This window comes from Cetorhinus maximus, chromosome 12 (assembly GCF_964194155.1).
Source record: "Cetorhinus maximus chromosome 12, sCetMax3.hap1.1, whole genome shotgun sequence".
In the NCBI taxonomy this organism is placed as follows: domain Eukaryota; kingdom Metazoa; phylum Chordata; class Chondrichthyes; order Lamniformes; family Cetorhinidae; genus Cetorhinus; species Cetorhinus maximus.
Window position 1 is genome coordinate 83644776 of NC_135890.1, and position 24535 is coordinate 83669310.

Sequence of the window (24535 nt, forward strand, 5' to 3'; positions counted from 1 at the left end):
AACCATATGTGCAACAAGTTCCTGCAGCTTAAGGAAATTTGGCTCAGAGTTAATGAGCTGAAAGCTGAGCTTCAGCCATTGCGACTCATTAGATGAGGGTGGTGGGGTAATGGGGGGAAAGTTACGTAGACACTTTGTTTCCGAAGACGTCATAACCCTTAGGATAGCGTCATTTGATTTGGTCAGTGGTCAGGGACAGGAGGGTGTGACTGAGACAGGCAGGTAAGGAATCAAGAAGCTGGGAGTGGAGGAGCCTCAGCCCTTTCAACTGACCAACAAGTTTGAGGTTGGTGAAGCTTATGTGGACAAGAGTGAGGACTGCAGTATGGATGCACAGGCTGAACATGGCACCATGGTACAGGAAGCAGTCAAATTGGGGGGTGGGGGAGCTAAAAGGAATTTGGTGGTCCTAGGAGACAATATGTTCTCTGCAGATGAGAACAAAAATCCAAAAGGCTGTGTTTCCAGAGTTCAGAGTATCTGCTCAAGGCTGGAGAGGAATTTACAGTGGGAGGGGGAGGACCAGCCGTCACGGTCCACATAGGTACCAACGACATAGGTAGAACTAGGAAAATAACTAGTTCTGCATAAAGAGTATGAGGAGCTAGGCACTAAATTAAAAAGCAGAACCTCAAAGATAATAATCTCTGGATTATAACCTGAGCCGCATGCAAATTGGCGTAGGTAAATAAAATGAGAGAGATGAATGCGTGGCTCAAAGACTGATGTAGGAGAAGCGGGTTCCGGTTTGTGGGGCACTGGCATCAGTACTGGGGAAAGTGGGGGCTATACCATTGGGACGGCCTATACCTGAATCGTGCTGGGACATAATATTAAAAAAAGCAAAGAATGACTCAAAAGATTAACAAAGAGGGGAAAGTTAGAGTACAAGAGAAAGCTAGCTAGAACTATAAAGACACATAGTAAGAGTTTCTGTATATATTTAAAAAGGAAAATAGTAAGTAAAGTGTGTGTTGGTCCTATAGAAAGTGAGTCTAGGGAATTAATAATGGAAAATAAGGAGATGGCAGATGAATTAAGCAGGTTTTTTACATCGGTGTCCACTTCAGAAGATACAAGTAACATTCCAGAAATTGCTGTAAACCAGGAAATGGAAGGGAGGGAGGAACTCAAGAAAATTACAATCACCAGGGAAGTGATACTGAACAAATTATTGGAGCTGTGGCTGACAAGTCCCCACAGGGGACTATAAAAAAGGGGTAAGTGATATAGTTGATGAGTTGGTTTTAATTTTCCAAAATTCCCTAGATTCGGGGATAGTCCCATTAGATTGAAAAATAGTGAATATAACTCCTTTATTCAAAAAGGGAGGGATCAGAAAGCAGGAAACTACAGGCCAGTTAGCTTACCATCTGTCATTGGGGAAACGTTAGAAGCTATTATTAAATACATTATGGGCAGAATTTTCTGCCTGTCAGGCAGGCGGAGCGGGAGCAGGCACAGGTGGGCACAGACCCAATCGGCGCCATTTTACGTGGGCTGGCCAATTAAGGCCCGCCTAGCGTGACACGCACCCGGAAGCGCTGTGCGCTCCCTGTGCGGGTGGGGTGGGGGTTGTCTGAGTTGGGAGTGCGCTCTCTCCTGCATATGCGCGAAAGAGCGCAGAAATCTCCTGAGGCACAGAGGCGCCTCAGGGAGATTAGCTTTAAGTCCAAAAAGTTTAATAAAGTGGCGAGAAAATTTTTATGACATGCCCTCTCATATGAAACTGTCACATGAGCTGAGACATGTGCATTTAATTTCAATAAAAATTTTTGTCAAAATTTAAAATCATTCATGAAACCTCATCCCGCCCATGGATGAGGTTCCATGAAAAATGCGAAGGCTGCCTGGGCTTTTCGCCTGCCCGCCAGCCTTAAGGTTGGACGGGCAACTCCGTTAATTATTTTAATTAAGAGTTAAATGGCCTTAATAGGCCTTTGACAGTTCGGTGGGCGCGCAGCTAACTCGGGTGCTCACCCACCGAACTGAAAGTCTGAATGACGCGCTGTGACATCAGGACACATGCTCGACATCACCACTTGTCATTTTATGCCTCAGCGAGTGGGCCCCGCCCCCCGCTCACCGATCCGAAGATTCAGCCCTACAGCAGGGCGCTTGGAAAAATTCATGGTAATCAGGCAGTATAAATGTGGTTTTGCGAAAGGGAAATCATGTTTAAGCAATTTATTGGAGTTCTTTGAAGAAGTAACGTGTGCTGTGGATAAAGGGGAACCAGTGGATGTACTAGATTTCCAGACACTATTTGATAAGGTATACATCAAAGGTTATTGCAAAAATTAAAAGTTCACGATATAGGGGGTAACATATTGTCATGGATAGAAGATTGATTAGCTAACAGAAAAGAGAGAATAAGCATAAATGGGCCATTTTCCAGTTGGCAAAATATAATAAGATTGGCAAAGTGTGCTGCAAGCATCAGTGCTGGGGTCTCAACTTTTTACAATTTTTATAAATAACTTGGATGAAGGAACCAAGATATGGTTGCTAAATTTGCTGATGGCACAAGGATTGGTAGGAAAATAAGTTGTGAAGAGGACATATGGAGGTTACATAAGGATATGGACAAGTTAATTGAGGGGGCAAAGATCTGGCAAATGGAGTATAATGTTGGAAAATTTTAAATTGTCCATTTTGGCAGGAAGAATGAAAAAGAAGCATTAAATGGTGAGAGGTTGCAGACCTCTGAGATACAGAGGGATCTGGGTGTCCTAGTGCATGAATCACAAAAGGTTAATATGCAGGTACAGCAAGTATTTGGGAAGCTAATAGAGTATTATTGTTTATTATGAGGGGGATTGAATACAAAAGTAAGGAATTTATGCTTCAGTCATACAGGGCATTGGTGAGACCACATCTGGAATATAGTGTACAGTATTGGTCACTTTATTTAAGGAAGGATATAAATTCATTGAAATCAATCCAGAGAACGTTTACTAGACTATTAACCTGAAATGGGCATGTTGTCTTATGAGGAAAGGTTGGACAGGTTAGGTTTGTATCCACTGGAGTTTAGAAGAGTGAGAAGCAACTTGATTGAAACATATGAGGTCCTTAGGGGCCTTGACAGGGGGAATGTGGAAAGGATGTTTCCTCTTGTGGGAGAATCTAGAACTTATGTTTCCAGATAAGAGGTCTCCCATTTAAGACAAGGATAAGGAGAATTTTTTTCTCTCAGAGGGTCTTTCAGACTCTCTTCCTCAAAAGGCAGTGGAAGCAGAGTCTTTGAATATTCTTAAGGCAGAAGTAGATTCTTGATAAGCAAGGAGGTGAAAGGCTTTCAGGGATAGGCAGGAATGTGGAGTTGAGGTTAGTTGGGTCAGCCATGGTATTGTTGAGAGGCGGAGGGGGCTCAAGGGGCCAACTGGCCTACTCCTGTTCCTAATTCATATGCTCGTATTCAAATAATATATTACTTTTCTATTCTTTCTTCCAAAATGGACAAGTTCATATTTTCCCACATTATACTCCATCTACCAATTTTTTCCACTCACTTAACCTGTCTATGTCCCTTACCTTCTCTTGACACTTACTTTCCCACTTATCTTGGTGTCATCGGCAAATTTAGCCACCATACATTTGGTTGCTTCAGCCAAGTCAATGATATAGATTGTAAATAGTTGAGGTCCCAGCGCTGATCCATTTGGTACTTCACGAGTTATATCTTGGGCAGAATTGTCCGTGCCCACTGACATTGGGCGAGTATGGTGGTGTGAGCGAGCAATATGGCGAGAAGGCCAAAAATTGGGTTCACAATGTAATGAAAGCAGTTTCCGATCTTCCACTCAGCCCGTCGATGGCGGGCCACATTGCCCACCATCGGACATCGGGAACCTCATTGTAATACATTTGCATATCGTTATAAGGCTAGCCCGCCAGACTGATCCCAGCCTGCTGGATCATCCACTCACGTCGGCGCGATTGCACGCCAATGTGTTTCACAACAGCATATAAAAGGCATGCACTTGGTGGGCTGCACTTTGAGGGGAATTTGGAAGTGAGAACACAGCAACATTGCGGAGCGCTTCTGAGTGACGCCTGTTGGGCTTCAAGGTTGAGGCGCATTGGGTGGGTGCAAAGGCTGCCCTGAGGTTGAGGTGACTTTGTGGGGTGGGGGGGGCAAAGGCTGCCTTGCAGTTGAGGTGACTTTGGGTGGGGGGGGGTGACAGTCAAAGGCTGTCCTGCGGTTGAAAGTAGTGCACAAGCGGTGCTGGGTGAGGGAGTGAGGGGGTGGGTGGGTAAGGGAAGCGGCCAGTCATTAGGGAAACCTTGTATAAAGTGACCATTCCTCTGCAGCTGAGACAGTTCAGGTGCAGCCACATTGATATGATTGGAGTCGGGCCTCTAGCTTATCTGCCCACTCAAGCAACGCAGAGGCATCAAAGTGCCACCAAGTGCTCCCGAGCTTTTCACCCCTTGGGCACAGACTGCAAACTAATGAGTGTTTTAGTGGACTGCAGAACACTTGGATGACTGGGCACATTGTACAATCTCCTTGCTAAAACTGGCCCTGGAGCAATCACTGGTGAAGGCGCTCACAGCCCCTTGCAATGTCATCATCCTGGTTTGAATCCGCCTACCCCATGGTTCAAGCTAACAGTGCAGCCTTGCAGTGCGGGTTAGGAGAATGCCTGTGCCTCAGCTGAGAGCAAAGCATGCAGTCCAGTGGTCGAAGCTGCCGCCAATTGGTCAGGTGGAATTTCGGACATCCATGCACCGCACAAAATTCTGGCCATCCAAGCGATGGCCAACACTCTCCGGGATGTGTTAAGGGGCCTTCAGACTTAACCAGGAGAGCTTCTTAGTATACCAAAGCTAACCCACATGTCTCTCTCTTTCATCCTGAAGGAGGAGCACATCAGGATAATGGAGCCTGGTGACCTAGCTGAATACTTCGTGGCTTACAGAGAGCGAAGACGACAGAGAAGAGAGTGACTGAAGTACCTGACTGAGCAGAGGGAGGAGCAGCACTATCTGGAAGCAGAGGCAGCTGGGGCTCCCGCACACAGTGCCACAGCAAGCCATTGCTGGTTGGCAGCTAGATAAATCCAGGGTCTATAGGCACTGCCGTTCATTCCTGCAGATAACCGAGAACCAGTATTGCTGAAGACTGCGCATGTCTAGGGAACTGGTCGCTCACATCTGCCAACTACTGCAGGATTTAGCGCCACAGGGACACGGAGGGCATCCACTGCCGGTGGCCATGAAAGTGACAGTGGCGCTCAATTTCTATGCCAGTGGCTCCTTTCAGAGCTCCACAGGTGACCTCTGTGGGAGATCACAAGTTGCTATCCACAAATACATAGGTCATAGATGCCGTCTTCGCCAGGGCCATACAAATTTGTTCACTTCACCTGGGACCAGGACAGCCAGGATGCAAGAGCGATTGGATTTGCCCAGATCTCGGGTTTCCCACAGGTGCAGGGTGTCTTCAACTGTACTCATGTGATGCTCAGATCTCCATCTCAATATGTGGTTAACTATGTCAACCGCAAGGGATTCCATTCACTGAATGTGCAGTTGGTGTGCGACCACCACAAATGCATCCTGCAGGTCTGCGCACAGTTTCCAGGGATTGTCCACAACTCCTACATTCTCAGTCAGTCACAGATCCCTGACATCTTCCAGGGTCCACAGAGGCTGCAGGGATGGCTCCTCGGGTACAAGGACTACCTATAGAGGACGTGGCTGATGACAACTGTGTGGAAGCCTCAGACTGCAGCAGAGCGACGGTATAACGAGGGTCACGCTGCAACTCGCAGCTTGGAGCAAATCATCAGGATGCTGAAGATGAGTTTCTGGTGCCTGGACCGGTCTGGTGGTGCCCTGCAATATAATCCACAGAGGGTGTCATGCATCATTGTCACCTGCTGCACTCTTTACAACCTGGTGTTGCAATATGGAGAGGAGTTGGCTGAGGAGGAGATGGAGGAGTTGGAGGTCTCCACCAATCAGGAGGATGTCAAAGATGATGAGGATGAGGAGGTCCTCAAAAGCGATGATGACGATGAAGAAGCCCTTGCACTGGCCAGACGAGGCAGGCACGCTCATGACGCGCTCATAGCTGATAGATTTGTGGAGGATAATGACGACATGCGGTGAGGAGACACCATAGATCCTCACATCACATCTATGAGCATTTGACTCCAGTCTGGCTTATGGCAGTGCATGTACCCTCTGTGATAATGCTCCTGTCATGGAGATGCAGTGGAGGCCCGAATAGTCACTCAATTTCAGGAGGATGCTGACAATATGCAGTGAGGATACTCCTTAGATCTTCACATAGCCTCTGAGAATGTCTGACCCCTGTCGGGCCTATGCCAGCTCACTTGCGCTTTGTGATCAGGGTCAAATCATGGAGCTGCAGCCATGAAACTTTAAAAGCATCTGATCCTTTGTCCGTCTTCAGCACCTGAGCCCTTCAGGAGCACAGCATCACTGGCCACAGATGCTGAAGAGATGGGGGCCAGCCCCACCTTAAAGGTGTTGAAAGCACACAGAGAGAAAGATGGAACTCTGTGACACCAGCCCACAACATTCTGGCAGCAATGACGAGCACTGCCGAGGTGCAGGCATCAGTAATGTTTCAGGGAATGTGAGGCTGGACCATCACTTTGATCTGAAGGCTGTACAAAGCACAGGGAAGAGACCCTGGACTGAGACACCTGCCTTTATCTTGTGCAGAAAGGTTTCACATCTGATTGACACAAACAGTGCTCATGAGGACAAGGAGCCATAGGCAGAGAGACATTCTTGGGAGTTTATTTACAATAGTGAACATTATGTACAAATGATTAACACCCATGTCCAGGCTGTGCAACTATATCTTCTGAGAGGTGTCAGCTGTGGCTCAGTTCATAGCACCCTTGCCTATGAATCAGAGGGTTGTAGGTTCATGTCCCACTCCTGGAAGCCAAGAACTGTGAACATACTCAAAAGAGTTACAATCTGTGACTGTTGATAACTCAAAAGAGTTGCATCCGCTTTCTTACCGTAGAATGTGTAGGTTCACGGGCTCCCAAGACACCTGCTCTCTTTGCGGTCTTGTGGAGTCCGTGGACCACGTTTATATAGGGTGTTATAGGCTGCACTCCCTTTTTATTTATTTAAAAAACCTTCTGTTGCTGTTTTGTTTGCACTTCAGTCCCACGCTCCTGATCTACGGACACCCGGTGCGGAAGGGGGTCGGGAAGGAGGAGGACCTCCTCGTGTACCTGCTCCTGGGCCTGGCCAGGTTGGCCATTAACAGGTCCAGGCAGCGGGTGATCGAGGGGGGAGTCCCGCCCGATTGTTTGTCCCTCTTCCGCGGCTACGTTCGCGGCCGGGTGTCCCTGGAGAGGGAGCACGCGGTGTTTGCCGGCACCATCGAGGCCTTCCGTGCCCGGTGGGCGCCGCGGGGACTGGGGTGTTTTGTTGACCCCTTTAATCACATTTTGGTTTAATGTTTGTAAGTTTCCTTTAAACTTTGTCCTTGGTTTTACAGCTGACCTGAATTAGGGGCTGTGCTTGATTTATCCCTTGTTATTGTTAATTTAGTTAATTGTTTTGACTCAAAAAGAGTTACATCTTCTTAGAGGTGTCAGCTGTGGCTCAGTTCATAGCACTCTCGCCTTTGAATCAGAGGGTTGTGGGTTCATATCCCACTCCTGGAAACCAAGAACTGGGAATGTACTGGAAAGAGTTACATGTGATTTGTTGATAACTTGAAAGAGTTTCACCAGTACATATTTTCCCCAAGCCCTGAACCCTCCCTCGGGTGCCGGTGCCCCGCAATAATATGAGCCGCCTCGGGGACATGCCCTCCGTGCCATTTGGCACGGCGCGGAGGGGTTTTCTGTACGGACTGCTGCTGCACACCTTCCATTTTCTCGCCCTCGTCCGCCGCCCGGACACGCCCTGGCGTGCCTTGTTACCGTCCAGCGGCGGAGGACCCCGATGGGAGGCCCTCTACGGAGGTGTCCTCCCGCTTTCTATCAGGGACCTGATTTGGAGGGTGTTGCATGCATCAGTCCCATACAACCGTTGAATGTGTAGGTTCACGGACTCCCAAGACACCTGCTCCTTTTGCGGTCTTGTGGAGTCCGTGGACCACGTTTATATAAGGTGTTATAAGCTGCACTCCCTTTTTAGTTATTTAAAAAACCTTCTGTTGCTGTTATGTTTGCACTTCAGTCCCACGCTCCTGATCTACGGACACTCGGTGCGGAAGGGGGTCGGGAAGGAGGAGGACCTCCTTGTGAACCTGCTCCTGGGCCAGGCCAGGTTGGCCATTAACAAGTCCAGGCAGCGGGCGATCGAGGGGGGAGTCCCGCCCGATTGTTTGTCCCTCTTCCGCGGCTACGTTCGCGGCAAGGTGTCCCTGGAGAGGGAGCACGCAGTGTTTGCTGGCAGCATCGAGGCCTTCCGTTCCTGTTGGGTGCCGCGGGGACTGGGGTGTTTTGTTGACCCCTTTAATCACATTTTGGTTTAATGTTTGTAAGTTTCCTTTAAACTTTGTCCTTGGTTTTACAGCTGACCTGAATTAGGGGCTGTGCTTGATTTATCCCTTGTTATTGTTAATTTAGTTTATTGTTTTAACTCTGAAAGAGATACATCTTCTTAGCGGTGTCAGCTGTGGCTCAGTTCATAGCACTCTTGCCTTTGAATCAGAGGGTTGTGGGTTCATGTCCCACTCCTGGAAACCAAGAACTGTGAACGTACTCAAAAGAGTTACAATCTGTGACGGTTGATAACTCAAAAGAGTTACATCCTTATTCTTAGCTGGTCACTTTGACCCCTCCCCCGGACTTTGTCGCAAAAATCCAGAGAATCTTAGTCAACTTCTTCTGGGACAAAAGATTGCACTGGGTCGCTGCTGAGGTTATGAGTCTCCCGCTTAGGGAGGGCGGTCAGGCGCTAGTGTGCCTACGCACACAGGTGGTGACTTTCCATCTTCAGACCCTGCAGCGATACCTTTACGTCGAGCCTCCTCCGAGATGGTGTGCCCTGGCGACATATTTCTTCCGCCAGGTGCACGGCCTGAATTATGACATGCAACTCCTGTTTATAGAGCAGAGGAGCCTCGGTGGCTCCTTACAGGCGTTGCCCATCTTTTACCAGGACCTGATCAAGGTCTGGAACGTGGTCGCCTCACGACGCAGCTCTCCCCCGTCAGGAGTAGCGGCTGTCGTCAGAGAGCCGCTGCTCAGGAATCCGCCCCTCCGTCTTTTTCAGTGGCTGGCGGAGAGGAGGGCTGTGGCTGCCGGGGTGACCAGAATCGGGGACGTGCTGGGTGGCGGAGGACTGGGCTGGATGCTCCCGCAGAAGTTGGCGCGTTGCATGTCAGTGAGAGTCCAGGTCGCAGCCGATGCCATCCAAGACCTAAGGACGGTCGTGCTCGGACCCGATGTCATTTTAGGTCTCGAGGTGGCCCAGGTGCGCGGTGGTCTTCCGTCTGAACGTTCCCCTGTTCGGACAGAATTCCACATTGACCCCAAGCCCCGAACCTTCCCTCGGGTGCCGGTGCCCCGCAACAATATGAGCCGCCTCGGGGACATGCCCTCCGTGCCATTTGGCACGGCGCGGAGGAGATTTCTATACGGACTGCTGCTGCACACCTTCCATTTTCTCGCCCTCGTCCGCCACCCGGACACGCCCTGGCGTGCCTTGTTGACGTCCGGCGGCGGAGGCCCCCGATGGGAGGCCCTCTACGGAGGTGTCCTCCCTCTTTCTATCGGGGACCTGGGTTGGAGGGTGTTGCACGCAGCAGTCCGATACAACCGTAGAATGTGTAGGTTCACGGACTCCCAAGACACCTGCTCTTTTTGCGGTCTTGTGGAGTCCGCGGACCATGTTTATATAGGGTGTCATAGGCTGCACTCCCTTTTTAGTTATTTAAAAAACCTTCTGTTGCTGTTTTGTTTGCACTTCAGCCCCACGTTCCTGATCTACGGACACCCGGTGCGGAAGGGGGTCAGGAAGGAGGAGGACCTCCTCATGAACCTGCTCCTAGGCCTGGCCAGGTTGGCCATTAACAGGTCCAGGCAGCGGGCGATCGAGGGAGGAGTCCCGCCCGATTGTTGGTCCCTCTTCCACGGCTACATTCGCGGCCGGGTGTCCCTGGAAAGGGAGCACGCGGTGTCTGCCGGCACCATCGAGGCCTTCCGTGCCCGGTGGGCACCGCGGGGACTGGGGTGTTTTGTTGACCCCTTTAATCACATCTTGGTTTGATGTTTGTAAGGTTCCTTTAAAGTTTTTCCTTGATTTTACAGCTGACCTGACTTAGGGGCTGTGCTTGATTTCTCCCTTGTTATTGTTAATTTAGTAAATTGTTTTAACTCTACAAGAGTTACATCTTCTTAGAGGTGTCAGCTGTGGCTCAGTTCAGAGCACCCTCGCCTTTGAATCAGAGGGTTGTGGGTTCATGTCCCACTCCCGGAAACCAAGAACTGTGAATGTACTCGAAAGAGTTACATGTGATCTGTTGATAACTCGAAAGAGTTACATCTTCTTAGAGGTGTCAGCTGTGGCCCAGTTCATAGCACTCTTGCCTTTGAATCAGAGGGTTGTGGGTTCATGTCCCACTCCCGGAAACCTAGAACTGTGAATGTACTCGAAAGAGTTACAATCTGTGACTGTTGATAACTCAAAAGAGTTACATCCTTTTTCTTAGCTGGTCACTTTGACCCCTCCCCCGGACTTTGTCGCAAAAATCCAGAGAAGCTTAGTCGACTTCTTCTGGGACAAAAGATTGCACTGGGTCGCTGCTGAGGTTATGAGTCTCCCGCTTAGGGAGGGCGGTCAGGCGCTAGTGTGCCTACGCACACAGGTGGTGACTTTCCATCTTCAGACCCTGCAGCGACACCTTTACGTCGAGCCTCCTCCGAGATGGTGTGCCCTGGCGACATATTTCTTCCGTCAGGTGCACGGCCTGAATTATGACGTGCAGCTCCTGTTTATAGAGCAGAGGGGCCCCGGTGGCTCCTTACAGGCATTGCCCGTCTTTTACCAGGACCTGATCAAAGTCTGGAACGTGGTCACCTCGCGACGCAGCTCTCCCCCATCAGGAGTAGCGGCTGTCGTCAGAGAGCCGTTGCTCAGGAATCCGCCCCTCCGTCCCTTTCAGTGGCTAGTGGAGAGGAAGGCTGTGGATGCCGGGGTGACCAGGATCGGGGATGTGCTGGGTGGCGGAGGACTGGGCTGGATGCTCCCGCAGGAGTTGGCGCGCCGCGCGTCAGTGAGTGTCCAGGTCACAGCCGATGCCATCCAAGACCTAAGGACGGTCGTGCTCGGACCCAATGTCATTTTAGGTCTCGAGGTGGCTCAGGTGCGCGGTGATCTTCCGGCTGAACGTTCCCCTGTTCGGACGGAATTCCACACTGGCCCCAAGCCCCGAACCCTCCCTCGGGTGCCGGTGTCCCGCAATAATATGAGCCGCCTCGGGGACATGCCCTCCGTGCCATTTGGCACGGCGCGGAGGGATTTTCTGTACGGACTGCTGCTGCACACCTTCCATTTTCTCGCCCTGGTCCGCCGCCCGGACACGCCCTGGCATGCCTTGTTGCCGTCCAGCGGCGGAGGCCCCCGATGGGAGGCTCTCTATGGAGGCGTCCTCCCGCTTTCTATCGGGGACCTGGGTTGGAGGGTGATGCACGCAGCAGTCCCCTGCAATAGAAGGATGTTTAGGTTCACGGACTCCCAGGACACTTGCCTTTTTTGCGGTCTTGTGGAGTCCGTGGACCATGCATACATAGGGTGTCTTAGGCTGCACTCCCTTTTTAGTTATTTAAAAAACCTTCTGTTGCTGTTTTGTTTGCACTTCAGCCCCACACTCCTGATCTACGGACACCCGGTGCGGAAGGGGGTCGGGAAGGAGGAGGACCTCCTCGTGAACCTGCTCCTGGGCCTGGCCAAGTTGGCCAACAGGTCCAGGCAGCGGGCGATCGAGGGGGGAGTCCCGCCCGATTGTTAGTCCCTCTTCCGTGGCTACGTTCGCGGCCGGGTGTCCCTGGAGAGGGAGCACGCGGTGTCTGCTGGCACCATCGAGGCCTTCCGTGCCCAGTGGGCACCGCGGGGACTGGGGTGTTTTGTTGACCCCTTTAATCACATTTTGGTTTCATGTTTGTAAGGTTCCTTTAAACTTTGTCCTTGGTTTTACAGCTGACCTGACTTAGGGGCTGTGCCTGATTTATCCCTTATTGTGTTAATTTGGTTTATTCTTTTAACTCTGAAAGAGTTACATCTTCTTAGAGGTGTCAGCTGTGGCTCAGTTCATAGCACCCTCGCCTTTGAATTAGAGGGTTGTTGGTTCATGTCCCACTCCCGGAAACCAAGAGCTATGAATGTACTTGAAAGAGTTACATGAGATCTGTTGATAACTTGAAAGAGTTACATCTTCTTAACCTGAGGTGTCAGCTGTGGCTCAGTTCATAGCACCCTCACCTTTGAGTCGGAAGGTTGTGGGTTGATGTCCCACTCCTGGAAAAGAGGTGTCAGCTGTGGCTCAGTTCATAGCACCCTTGCCTTTGAGTCAGAAGGTTGTGGGTTCATGTCCCACTCCCGGAAAAAAAAAGTCACGAACTGTGAATGTACTCGAAAGAGTTACATCTTCTTAACCAGAGGTGTCAGCTGTGGCTCAGTTCATAGCACCCTCACCTTTGAGTCAGAAGGTTGTGGGTTCATGTCCCACTCCAGGACTTTGAACAAAAAAAAAAAAAAAATGTCAAGAACTGTGAATGTACTCGAAAGAGTTACATCTTCTTATCGGACGGAATTCCACATTGGCCCCAAGCCCCGAACCCTCCCTCGGGTGCCGGTGCCCCGCAATAATATGAGCCACCTCGGGGACATGCCCTCCTTGCCATTTGGCACGGCGCAGAGGAGTTTCCTGTATAGACTGCTGCTGCACACCTTCCATTTTCTCGCCCTCGTCCGCCGCCCGGACAGGCCCTGGCATGCCTTGTTGCCGTCCAGCGGCGGAAGCCCCCGATGGGAGGCCCTCTACGGAGGTGTCCTCTCTCTTTCTATCGGGGACCTGGGTTGGAGGGTGTTGCACGCAGCAGTCCCATACAATCATAAAATGTGTAGGTTCACCGACTCCCAGGACACTTGCCCTTTTTGCGGTCTTGTGGAGTCCGTGGACCATGCATATATAGGGTGTTATAGGCTGCACTCCCTTTTTAGTTATTTAAAAAACCTTCTGTTGCTGTTTTGTTTGCACTTCAGTCCCACGCTCCTGATCTACAGACACCCGGTGCGGAAGGGGGTCGGGAAGGAGGAGGACTTCCCGGGCCTGGCCAAGTTGGCCATCAACAGGTCCAGGCAGCGGGCGATCGAGTGGGGAGACCCACCCGATTGTTTGTCCCTCTTCCGCGGCTACATTCGCGGCCGGGTGTCCCTGGAGAGGGAGCACGCGGTGTCTGCCGGCACCATCGAGGCCTTCCGTGCCCGGTGGGCACCGCGGGGACTGGGGTGTTTTGTTGACCCCTTTAATCACATCTTGGTTTGATGTTTGTAAGGTTCCTTTAAAGTTTTTCCTTGATTTTACAGCTGACCTGACTTAGGGGCTGTGCTCGATTTCTCCCTTATTATTGTTAATTTAGTTAATTGTTTTAACTCTACAAGAGTTACATCTTCTTAGCCAGAGGTGTCAGCTGTGGCTCAGTTCATAGCACCCTCACCTTTGAGTCAGAAGGTTGTGGGTTCATGTCCCACTCCCAGAAAAGAGGTGTCAGCTGTGGCTCAGTTCATAGCACCCTCACCTTTGAATCAGAAGGTTGTGGGTTCATGTCCCACTCCAGGACTTTGAACAAAAAAAAAGTCAAGAACTGTGAATGTACTTGAAAGAGTTACATCTCCTTAACCTGAGGTGTCAGCTGTGGCTCAGTTCATAGCACCCTCACCTTTGAGTCAGAAGGTTGTGGTTTCATGTCCCACTCCAGGACTTTGAACCAAAAAAAAGGTCAAGAACTGTGAATGTACTCGAAAGAGTTACATCTTCTTAACCCTGCCACTACTGCTTGGTACTCCCCTGACATCCACCGTGGAGGTGGAGGCAGCCTGCTGATTGTAACACCCTGTCTGTGATGACCTTGACAGGCATCCTCTGGAGGGCTGAGACCTGGAGGGCCCTGGCCTGCTTTCAGGGTCCTGCTGTGTGGCAGTGGCACCCTCCTTGAACTGTGGAGCTGGAGCTGCTGGGGTCACAGGCAGAGGGGATTTGTATGGGCCAGACACTCCTAGAGTCAACTGGGTGGATGGTCCCAGGGTGGGGATGCACCTGCTGATCCTCCTCCCTATGGGTGCCCAAGGGCCCCTGGCTGACTTCTTGAGGAGAAGGTGTAGCTGGAGTGAGTTCAAGATGGCCTGCACCCCTCTTGCGTACAACTGTTGGAGGCCAGCTATGGCATCAGCAATGGAGTTCAGCCCATGCAGCAATGCAGTAGTGACGCTGTGGGCCAAGATTTCCATGGCAACCGCCATCCTACCAGTGTTGGCCTCGGTGTGTTGGCATGTCGGAGCTATCACCTAAGACTGAAGGCGGACGGACTCCTCCATTGTGCCTTGCAATCTGAGGAGTGCAGTGGACATCCCTTCCTGATGTTCCCAAGCTTGCCTTTGCAGCTCCAGCAACTGCGAAATGACCAGTCCAGAGGTTCATCATCTGACTCGGACTCTGTAAACCTCTGGCCTCCAGCAGTCCTCCGAGTGCCGGGGACCTGGGAAGTCCCTGCCACCACCTGCTGTAGATCAGAAAGTGCAATGTGCTCATCAGATTGTGATCCTGAGGCTGCTCTACGGCTAGGTCCCACCGAGGTGTGTGTGTCTGCACTGGTGGAGGGTGTGGGTGAGCGCTGTGACAGGATTTCAGGGAGGGTGCCTTCAGATTCCTCTTCAAAGTTTTATTTAGGGCTTGATTGGAGACCCTGGGTCGTGGGCTCCGTCAGCTGTTTGGTAGATGTGCCTGCGAAAGCATGGAGGGATAATTAGTACACGACAGTGGCCTGTGAAAGAGGACACATCACTCACAGCATGGTTGTGTGATGGATGTTGTACTGCTGGATCCTCCTTGGTAGAGCAGCGCCGACCTCACCGTCAGCACAGGAATGGCCCAGATCCTCGCCGGCCAGCTGGATGGCTCTGTTTTCAAAGTCTGTGAGGTCCTTGATTTCAGACATTCCTCCACCGGTAAGTGATCTCCCCCTCTTGTTGTGTGCCAGCTTGCCTGCGTAAATAGAGATGGAGAGAGCATAAGCAGGATGCCTGCCAAGCCAGATGATAAGAATGCCTGGCATGTTTGGGTGGTGAGTGGTTCCATGGACAGGATGAGGACAATGGCGGTGAGTGGGAGAGTGAATGGTGATGTCCCTTGAACTGGTAGAGAGTGACGGCCATGTGGATGTGTGATGGGTTTGTGAGTGTGTGAGTTGAGAGCGATGAGAAGGTTGACTTACCCTGGCGGAACGGAGAAGATCATTCATACTCTTGTGGCGCTGGGTGGCTGTCCTCTTTTGCAGGGTATTGGCACAGACAACCACTGCCATTGTCTCCCAAGCTGGATTAGTGATGTTTCTGCCCATCTTGGGGCCAGAGCGGGGGTAGAGGACATCACAGCGAGCCTCTGCTGCATCCAAAAGACACTCAAGGGATCGGTCATTGAACCTAGGGGCTGCAGTCTTTTTGCCTTTCAGGGCCATGTCTTCCATGCAGCAGTCATGGGCTGGAAGCACTGAGAGGTGTACATGCTGCTACACTTCAAATATGGCACCGAGCATGATGAAGCAGCGAGATCATGGCGTGGCAGGCAAATGAGAGCCCGCCCGCCATGAAAACGGCATGTTTCCCGGGAATGCATAATTAATGTGGCATGTTTGGGATGATACAGCATGAAAAGCCACCATTGTGGCAAATCTTAGTGCAAATCAGGGACAATCCCACGCCTTGTCAGCCCAAAAAAGAGTCATTTACGCCTACTGTCTGTTTCCTGTTAGCTAACCAATCCTTTAGCCATGTTAATTATGTTATTTCCTAGACTATAATCTGTTATTTGGTATAGGAACCTTTGATGTGGCACCTTATCAAATGCCTTTTGGAAATCCAAGTACGCCACTTCCCCTTTATCCACCTTGCCTGTTACTTCCTCAAAGAACTCTAATAAATTACTTAAACATGATTTCCCTTTCATAAAACCATGTTGATTCTGCCTGATCTCATTAAGATTTTCCAAGTATCCTATAACCTCCTTAATAATGGATTCTAGCAATTTCCCTATGACAGATGTTAGGCTAACTGACCTATGATTTCTTGCTTTCCATCTCTCCTTTCTTGAAAAAGGTGTTACATTTGCTATTTTCCAATCTGCTGGGACCCTTCGGAATCTAAGGAATTTTGGAAGATTATAACCAATGCTCCTATCTCTGCAGCCACTTCTTTTAATACCTGACCTTGCAGGTCATCTGGTTCTGGGGACTTGTCAGACTTTAGGTCTAATAGTTTTCCTTTTCCCTGGTGACAGTGATTGTTTTAAGGTTCCTCCCTCCCTTTCACCTCTTGATTTTCAAGTACCTTTGGAAAGTTTTCTAAGTCTTCCACAGTGAAGACAGACACAAATACCTGTTCATTGTTTCCTCCATTTTCTTTATTTCCAATATTAATTCCCCAGTCTCACTCTGTGGAGGGCCAACACTGACTTTGGTTACTCTTTTCCTTTTTAAGTACTTGCAGAAAATTTTACCATCTGGTTTTACATTTCTAGCTATCTCCCTCTCATACTCTAATTTCTCCCACTTTCTTTTTCAGTCATTCTTTGCTGGTTCTCAAGCTCTGTCTGATCTTCGCAGATTTTGTACAGTGGTTTTTTTTTCAACTTGATACTATCCCTAACTTCCTTATTTAGCCACGGATGATATATCCTTCTCAAAGACTCTTTCTTTCTAACAAGGATAAGCATTTGTTGAGAGTTATTAAATATCTCCTAAAATGTTTGCCGCTGCATCTCTGCTGTCTTACCTTTTAACCTAGTTTCCCAGTTCACTTTAGCCAACTGTACCTTCAGACCATTATAATTACCTTCATTTAGATTTAAAACACCCAGTGGCATGAAAATGTAAAAGACTTTTCCTTAAAGTGGTCCTGAGCTAAGAATTTGTATGTGTGTATGTATCCCCATTTTATTTTGCGAGTGATTCAATTTTTTAAAAATAACTCAGCGGACAAGATAAAGATTAGTTTATTACAAAAATTACTGCTGGAAGTTACTTAAGATAACGTTATTAACTAAAATACAGATACAAAGGTTAAAATGAAGATAAAGCAAAAGAGATACTTAAGAATGAGATTTCAAATCAATCTCTGTGAGATATCATTATAGGCCTGTTGCTTGAATTCCTTCTTTCTGAGGTAAAGGGGTTGAAACCTGAGGATCGGTTTAGTAGCTGTGATGGTTTCTGTAGTTGAAGAGTTGGAGCTTGCCTTTGCAGGTGGACTTAACAAAATGAACAGGTCCTCAGAGTGAGTGAAGGCTCCTGCTTTCACTTTTACAGTACTGCAGATGGTGACCCTTGGTGTCCTGATTTAGTATAGCAGTCCGATAGCTGTTTCTGGAAATGTTCCTCGGTCTCTCTCCCTGTTGAGAGGCAGTTTCTGTTTCAAGGTGTCCCTCTCATGATGTTCAGGATGGTTGCCTCTTTAGCAGCTTCCAGCCTTTTCTTATAGTATGAAACCGAAAGATGGCTGCTCCCAAACTGACAAATCATGCTTCCATATTAGGTATTGGCCATTCAAGCAGTCTTTCTCCCACATGGGGCTCTTTTTTAGCTTTTCATTAAGGTCCTTATCAGTTAATCGTCTTTGTTCAGAAAGAAGACCAGCAAATGTAAGGATCTCATTTACAAATATGGAACACTCATTGAATAATGTCTTTTGTGATTATTCTTGAGGAAAGCAGTTTGATAAGGTTGTGGAACCAACACAGAAAGTTGCCAAGTTGTCTGTCCATACATCCCTTTTCTGGCAAATTTTCTGGCAAATTTTGTTTTAGCAAACATGGTTTTCAAACAATTGTCCTTAAAAATCTAAAATATCATAACTACACATTCATGATACTGGTCTTAGACCCACACTTCTCACCTTCAAACTGAATGTGAAATTCTATCATGTTAAGTTCACCGTCACCTAGAGGCTTCTTTACTACAAGGCTATTGCTTAATCCTGTCTCACTGCACATTACAGTTCTAGAATAGCCTGCTCCCTGGTTGGCATTAGAATGTACTACTCTAAGAAATTGCCCTGAATACACTCTTTGAGCTCATTCCCAGGCTCTCTTTTCCAATCTGATTTGTCCAATCTACATGTAGATTAAAGTCACCCATCGTACCTTTGTTACATGCCCCATTTATTTATTCCTGTATACTCTGTCCTACAGTGTTACCACAATTAGGGTGGCCTATAAACTGCTCCCACAAGTGACCCCTTATCTTTCCTATTTCTTATCTCTTTCCAAACTGATTCTACATCTTGCTCTTTTGAGCTCAAGTCATTCCACAATATTGTTCCAATGACATCCTTAATTAACAGAGCTACCCCACCATCTTTTCCTGGTTTCCTGACTTTCTGAAAGATCAAATACCTTTCAATATGCAGATCCCAGTCTTGGTCACCTTGCAACCATGTTTCTATAATGGCTATCCAGTCATACATATTTATTTCTACGTGCGTTAACAATTCATTTTGTTATGAATGCTACATGTATTCAGAAACAGGGCTTTTAAATCTGTCTTTTTACCATTTTTGCAATTTCTGGCCTTATCTGCTAGTGCAGTTTAAAGATTGGATTCTCTGTTCTTTCCTGCCACACTCTGGTTATCATTACCCAAATCCCTACCCTGCCCTATTACCTTGTTGTTTCCCTTTAATACATCATATCTTCTCTCATATGGTCCTTTCCTCCAACTATTTAGTTTAAAGCTCTCTCTACCATCCTAGTTATATGACTCACCAGAACATTTGTCCTGGCATGGTTCAGATAAACAGTACAGCTCTCACTTTCCCCAATACTGATGCCAGTGCCCCATGAACCAAAACCCAATTACCCCACACCAGCCTTTGAGCCACATATCCACTCTCTAATCTTATCTACCCTATGACAATTTGACTGTGGCTCAGGTAATAATCCAGAGATAATTACTTTTGAGGTTTTGCTTTTTAATTTAGCCCCTAGCTGCTCATAATCACTAAGCAGAACCATTTTCCTAGTCCTATTGTTAGGAAATAGAAATAGTTTAAGTAAGTTATATGTGTATTTGGGCGTGTCCGGAATAAGGTATATCTTTAAGTTTAAGCTTAAGTTTTTTTTCTATTTGTGGGTTAAAATGTGAAACCTGGGATCTAGTTTCATTTGTGAGTGGAGACAGCAGGTCTAAAGATTCGTTTATGTACTTGCATTTCTAATGAGATTTTTATGACTCTTAAAGGAGAGTTAAAGCCAACAAGAGTAGAGAAAAACTGTGCTGTTGCCTAGCTACATGAGTCCAGAGAGGGAGGCCACACACACACACACACACAGAGACACATACACACACACAGACACGGAGAAACCAAAAACAGCTTGAGTTCAGTTGGTTATTATGCTGTAAGTTGAAGGGAGTAGTTTAAGTCTCTCTCTAGCTGACATACTAGCGGGCTGCTGAAGGAAATAAGTCTAAGAATCTTAGATGAGTTGCTCTAAAGTTAAAGTAACAGTGAATGTCAAGTGAATTCTGGATCTTAAGGGAGATACCAAGTTATCAGCCGTCTACTGGGAGAGAGATCTGCAGAAAGTGTAGATTTCTCAAAAGGACTGGAAGGTCACAAAGCCAAGGAGCGAGACAGAAAGGAGGGGTCCCAAGAAGACCTTCTAGTCAAAGGAAGAACAGGAACATGGAAAAGGTCCTGTTCTGTGGAAGTGAAAGTGAGGAGCAGAGAGGAAGGCTCCAAGCTTAAAGGGAGAAAGCTGCAGGACGCAGATTTAAAGTAATATAGGTTTGAGAGAAACCAGAAATTCCAAAGAGACAGCTGAAGGCCTGTAATCCTTTAGTATGAGCATGTGAAGCAGTGGTATCCTGTTGATACGGCTGAGTCAGTGAGAGAGAGTGAGTGGAAGAAAACTTGAACGCATGTGGTGACCCAGGGAAGAGGAACATCGGAAGGAGAGTTTGAAACCCTGCAGGTGGACTCTTGTGGAAGGTGTCTGAGAGAATGTGATGTTTGGGAGATGATTCCAAAGAGAGTTCTTGGAGACTGGAGATTGGAAACCCCCATGTGAAAGACTGGGTGCAGCAAGACCGATTGGCTCACGGTGTGGCAAGCGTCTGGGGGGGATTTGAGGAGAGACCCATAGCATCTGTTTGGGGTAGCATCTGTCACTTGGTTTCAGTGTGTGGTGTGTCTGACCACAGGTCGCCTATTGGTTTACATGGACTGCGTACGTACTGTGAACATTAGAATATAAGATAGCTTTTGTAACCTGTTATCTTTATAAGTCTGTATATATCTGTAAAGGTATAGTTGTGGGTGAAGGAGTAATGTAATATAGTTCATCTTTTCCGGTTTAATAAATGTTTTATTATTTTGTTAAAAGTTCATCATCTGACTCCTGTGACTCTGTTCAGTAGCCACTCTCCACATATCTAAACAAAAAATAAAAGTTAGGATCTATCAAGCCGGGTTCCACCCTGGGATTTGGCTTGTCCAGTAGTAACATCAGGTAGGATCATAACACTATCTATGTCGTTGGTACCCACGTGAACTGCAAAAACTGAATCTTCCCCCTCCCATTGCAAGTTCCTCTCTAGCCCAAAACAGAATGCTGGCACAGGGCAGGCAACACAGCAATTTGGACTTTCGCTCTTGGCTACAGAGAACTGAGTCTATCCCCTGACTGTACTGTCCCCTACTACCACAACATTCCTATTTACTCCACTCGCTTGAACGGCTTCCGGTAATATGGTGCCATGGCCAGTTCGCTCATCCAACTTGCAGCCCTCCCTCTCATCCATCTGAGAACTCAAATCTGTTGAGCAATTGCAAGGGCTGAGGCTCTTCCGCTTCTAACTTCTCAATTCCCTTACCTGCCTCACTCACACTCACACCCTCCTGTCCCTGACCACTAACCAAATCAGGAGACCCAATCCTCAGGGGTGAGACTGTTTTTTGGAACAAAGTGTCCAGATAACATCCCCCCCACCACCCCCCCCACCACCCCCCCCCAACCCTGCCCGATACACCCCAGTGTCTATATTCAATCCATTGGTTGGAACTGCTTTGGGTTTCTGAGGATGTGATAAGTAAAGTTTTAATTAGTGCTATTTAGAATAGATTTTAATTATCTTTCAGCTTTTATAATATTTATACAGCTTTTGAGGTTTCCTTGAGCGTTTTAATATTTTATTTAATCTATAAGATTGTTAAAGTATCTGTAAGGATTTTTAAAATACTTTTAAATTTTAAGGGCTTGGAAACCACCAAGCTCTCCCTAGACCCTCCTCTTTAAATCTGCTTTGACAAGGGAAAGGAGGATCAGGAGGCCTCCTCTGAACAGGGTCCAGTGGGTGGCCTCCAGCCCTTCTCAGTTGGCACTTATTCCTCTGCTTTTAAACGCAAGTGAGCTACTTCACTGTGATCCTTGGCAATGCAGCTTCATGACAATCTGCCACCTGGCTCTAAGTTATTCTACGTGCATTTCATCAGCGGCAAAGCATCATCCTGACAAAAAGTCAGCCCACTTACTGTATGAAACGTTCATGGCTCCCACTGGTGCCTCTGCTTGTGTGGGCATTTAACCTTAGCCTGCTGCTTCTCCTACTGTGGCAGATGGTTCTAAAGTGCGGCAGAAAATTGAGTGGGCTTTTTTGGAAAATGTGTGGGTTTAAGAACTATTCTAAATCACTTTCAGCAAAATCCTGTCAAATCAGCGATTTTCCACCATAAGCAGGATGTCAAGTGCAAGCCCCAATTCTCCCTCCAACACAATAACAACAATGTTCCTAATGACCTGCATAGCTACGATGCAAACAATGGGAAATACAGTATTTGCATGTCATTAGAATACACCGGCCCATAAATGGTCAACAATGAAAAAGAGCCAGCGATTAGCTCCTCAGCCTATACTGGGGCAGTAGGAAATTCCAGTGGAAAATTGGCCCTCAGGGCCCTTGGGACGGTTATGTATAAGCACCAATGCTTTGTGAAAGTTTCTAAACAGCTCCAAGCAACAGAGAGGAAATAGTATTTATGTTATCTACAACACTGGGAATTAAAATATATGCAATTCTCAAGTTCTAAGGGGGTGGAGTTCATCCCATTAAAAGCAACTCACATGTTAACCTGCAGTAATTTGAACTAAAATTTTGCAGTGTTTAGTGTTCATGCAATAGTCATCAGTCTCCTACTGTAGCCCGAAACAAAAACAGAAAACGCTGGAAAAACTCAGCAGGTCTGACAGCATCTGTGGAGGGAGAAAAACAAAGCTAACGTTTCGAGTCCATATGACCCTTCTTCAGAGCTGAAGAGAAGTGGAAATGTGATGAAATGTTTACTGTTTAAGGGGGGTAGGGCAGGTGGGGCTGGATAGAAGGCCCAATGATAGGCGGGGAGAAAGGAGAGATTGACAAAAATGTCATGAACTAAAGGACAAAGGGAGTGTTAATGGTAATGGTTAATGCTAAAAACGGTGCTAATTGTGGCATAAAGTAAAGAAAGCAGAATGTGATTATAGCAGAACAAGGGTAGCATTGTGGGAAAGAACAGCACAGAACAAGTGACAGATGGCCTTGTAGGGGCTAGGATGGAGGGAGGGGGAGGTGGTGGGAGGAAAAAAAAGGATAGAAAAAGGGATAAAAAAGGGGATAAAACTGCAGATAAATGAATAAAAATAATTAAAATAAAACAAGTGGGTAAAAAGTTTTCATTTTGCCCATTAACCATAATTTCTAGTCTTTCATGAAAACCTCACAGGCCCAAATTTTCACCCACAGCCCTAATATTTCTGTGGAGAACTATTTTTCTTTAAACATACTTTATTGCACTGATGCACTATTAAGGATTTTTGGCTTGTTAAGCTCCAATTAGCAGCAAATGTGTAAATGTATTCATTCTCCAATTCACACAACATTAATGGTACCTGCATTAAAGAAACAGACAGAGTTAGCAGAGGTCCAACATGGAATTAAATAAAAGGTTTTGTGAGGAGCAGTCCAACTGTTTCAATCTCTGCAGCGGCAAAGGTACTTGTTGCAAGTATGTTGGGATAAAGGGAGAAGCAGCAGGGAGGTCGGAGGCTACTGAAAGATCTACCATTATTCCACACACTGCATCTGCCGCAGGCAATAGAACTACTTTGACACCACCGTGTGAGACAATTGTACCTCACCAGTGAAACCATAAATAAATGTTGCCATCTTCAGGAGTCAAACCTACAGCCAAGGAACAACATCAGCACAGCACTGCCAGGAACAGAAAAAGTAACAACTATCAACCTTTTAGCTCAATGTACAAATAGTGACAATTTACAATCTTCTCACCTGTCTCCTTTATTCCACACATTTTATCAGTTCTTAACCAACTTCGTTACTTCCCTTTGCATTGGATATACAGCAGAACTTTGGGTTGCATATAATAAGATGCTCAAGGCAATAAATGTATCTAACATTTGTAGCTTATTTTGATGGGCCTGTGCATTATTTATTTGTATGTTTAAAGGACCAGCCTAGACTTCTTCACATTCCTCCTCATGGATCACCTGAGTGCTCATTTTTAAGATCAGATGCTTTTTCCTGAAATTTTGTCAGCTTCCCAGGGCACATGACCACATACATACGGTCAATGCGATGACTTTTTTTCTAGTTATTAGCGTTTTCTGTTCCACATAGTACACATACAGCCGTCCATGCTCTCGCTGCTGAGTTCATAAAATGATATAGCACAGATAGAAGGCCATTCAGCCCACTGTACTCTGCTGCCTCCTTTTTTTCTAGGATTCTAAGATCTGTCACTTAGCCCAGAAACTATGTACGCCACAGTGGGGTTGACCAATGGTGTGCTGTTTCTACAAGTTATGTGGCTGTTTTACTAGCTAAGTTGCATCACTGCAGATGCTTTCTCAGTCATGTACTACCTTTAGTTGACCCTAAGGCACAAAAGTACAATTATGATGTGCTCCAATAAAATGGGCAAGTGACTTAAATCCTATTTAACCACCTCAGCATCATAAGATAAACAGACAGGAAGCAATTGTATGGTGAATGGAGATTGCAACAGCAAGAAACACATGGCTCGGATACGCTGACTCTGGCCTTTTAAATTTTCATTTGGTGCTCCTGATTTTCTACTAGAAATGCGAGATTACTAATGGAAATGAAAATCGGGAGAGATGTATGTCGAGTAACTGATCCAATATTGCCTGCTTGATGCTATTTCCCAAAATCAACATTGCCCCCAAAGAAGGAAATGGAGTTTAGGTGCCAACAAATCATTTAAGAAATTGTTCTGTGTTGGACAGACT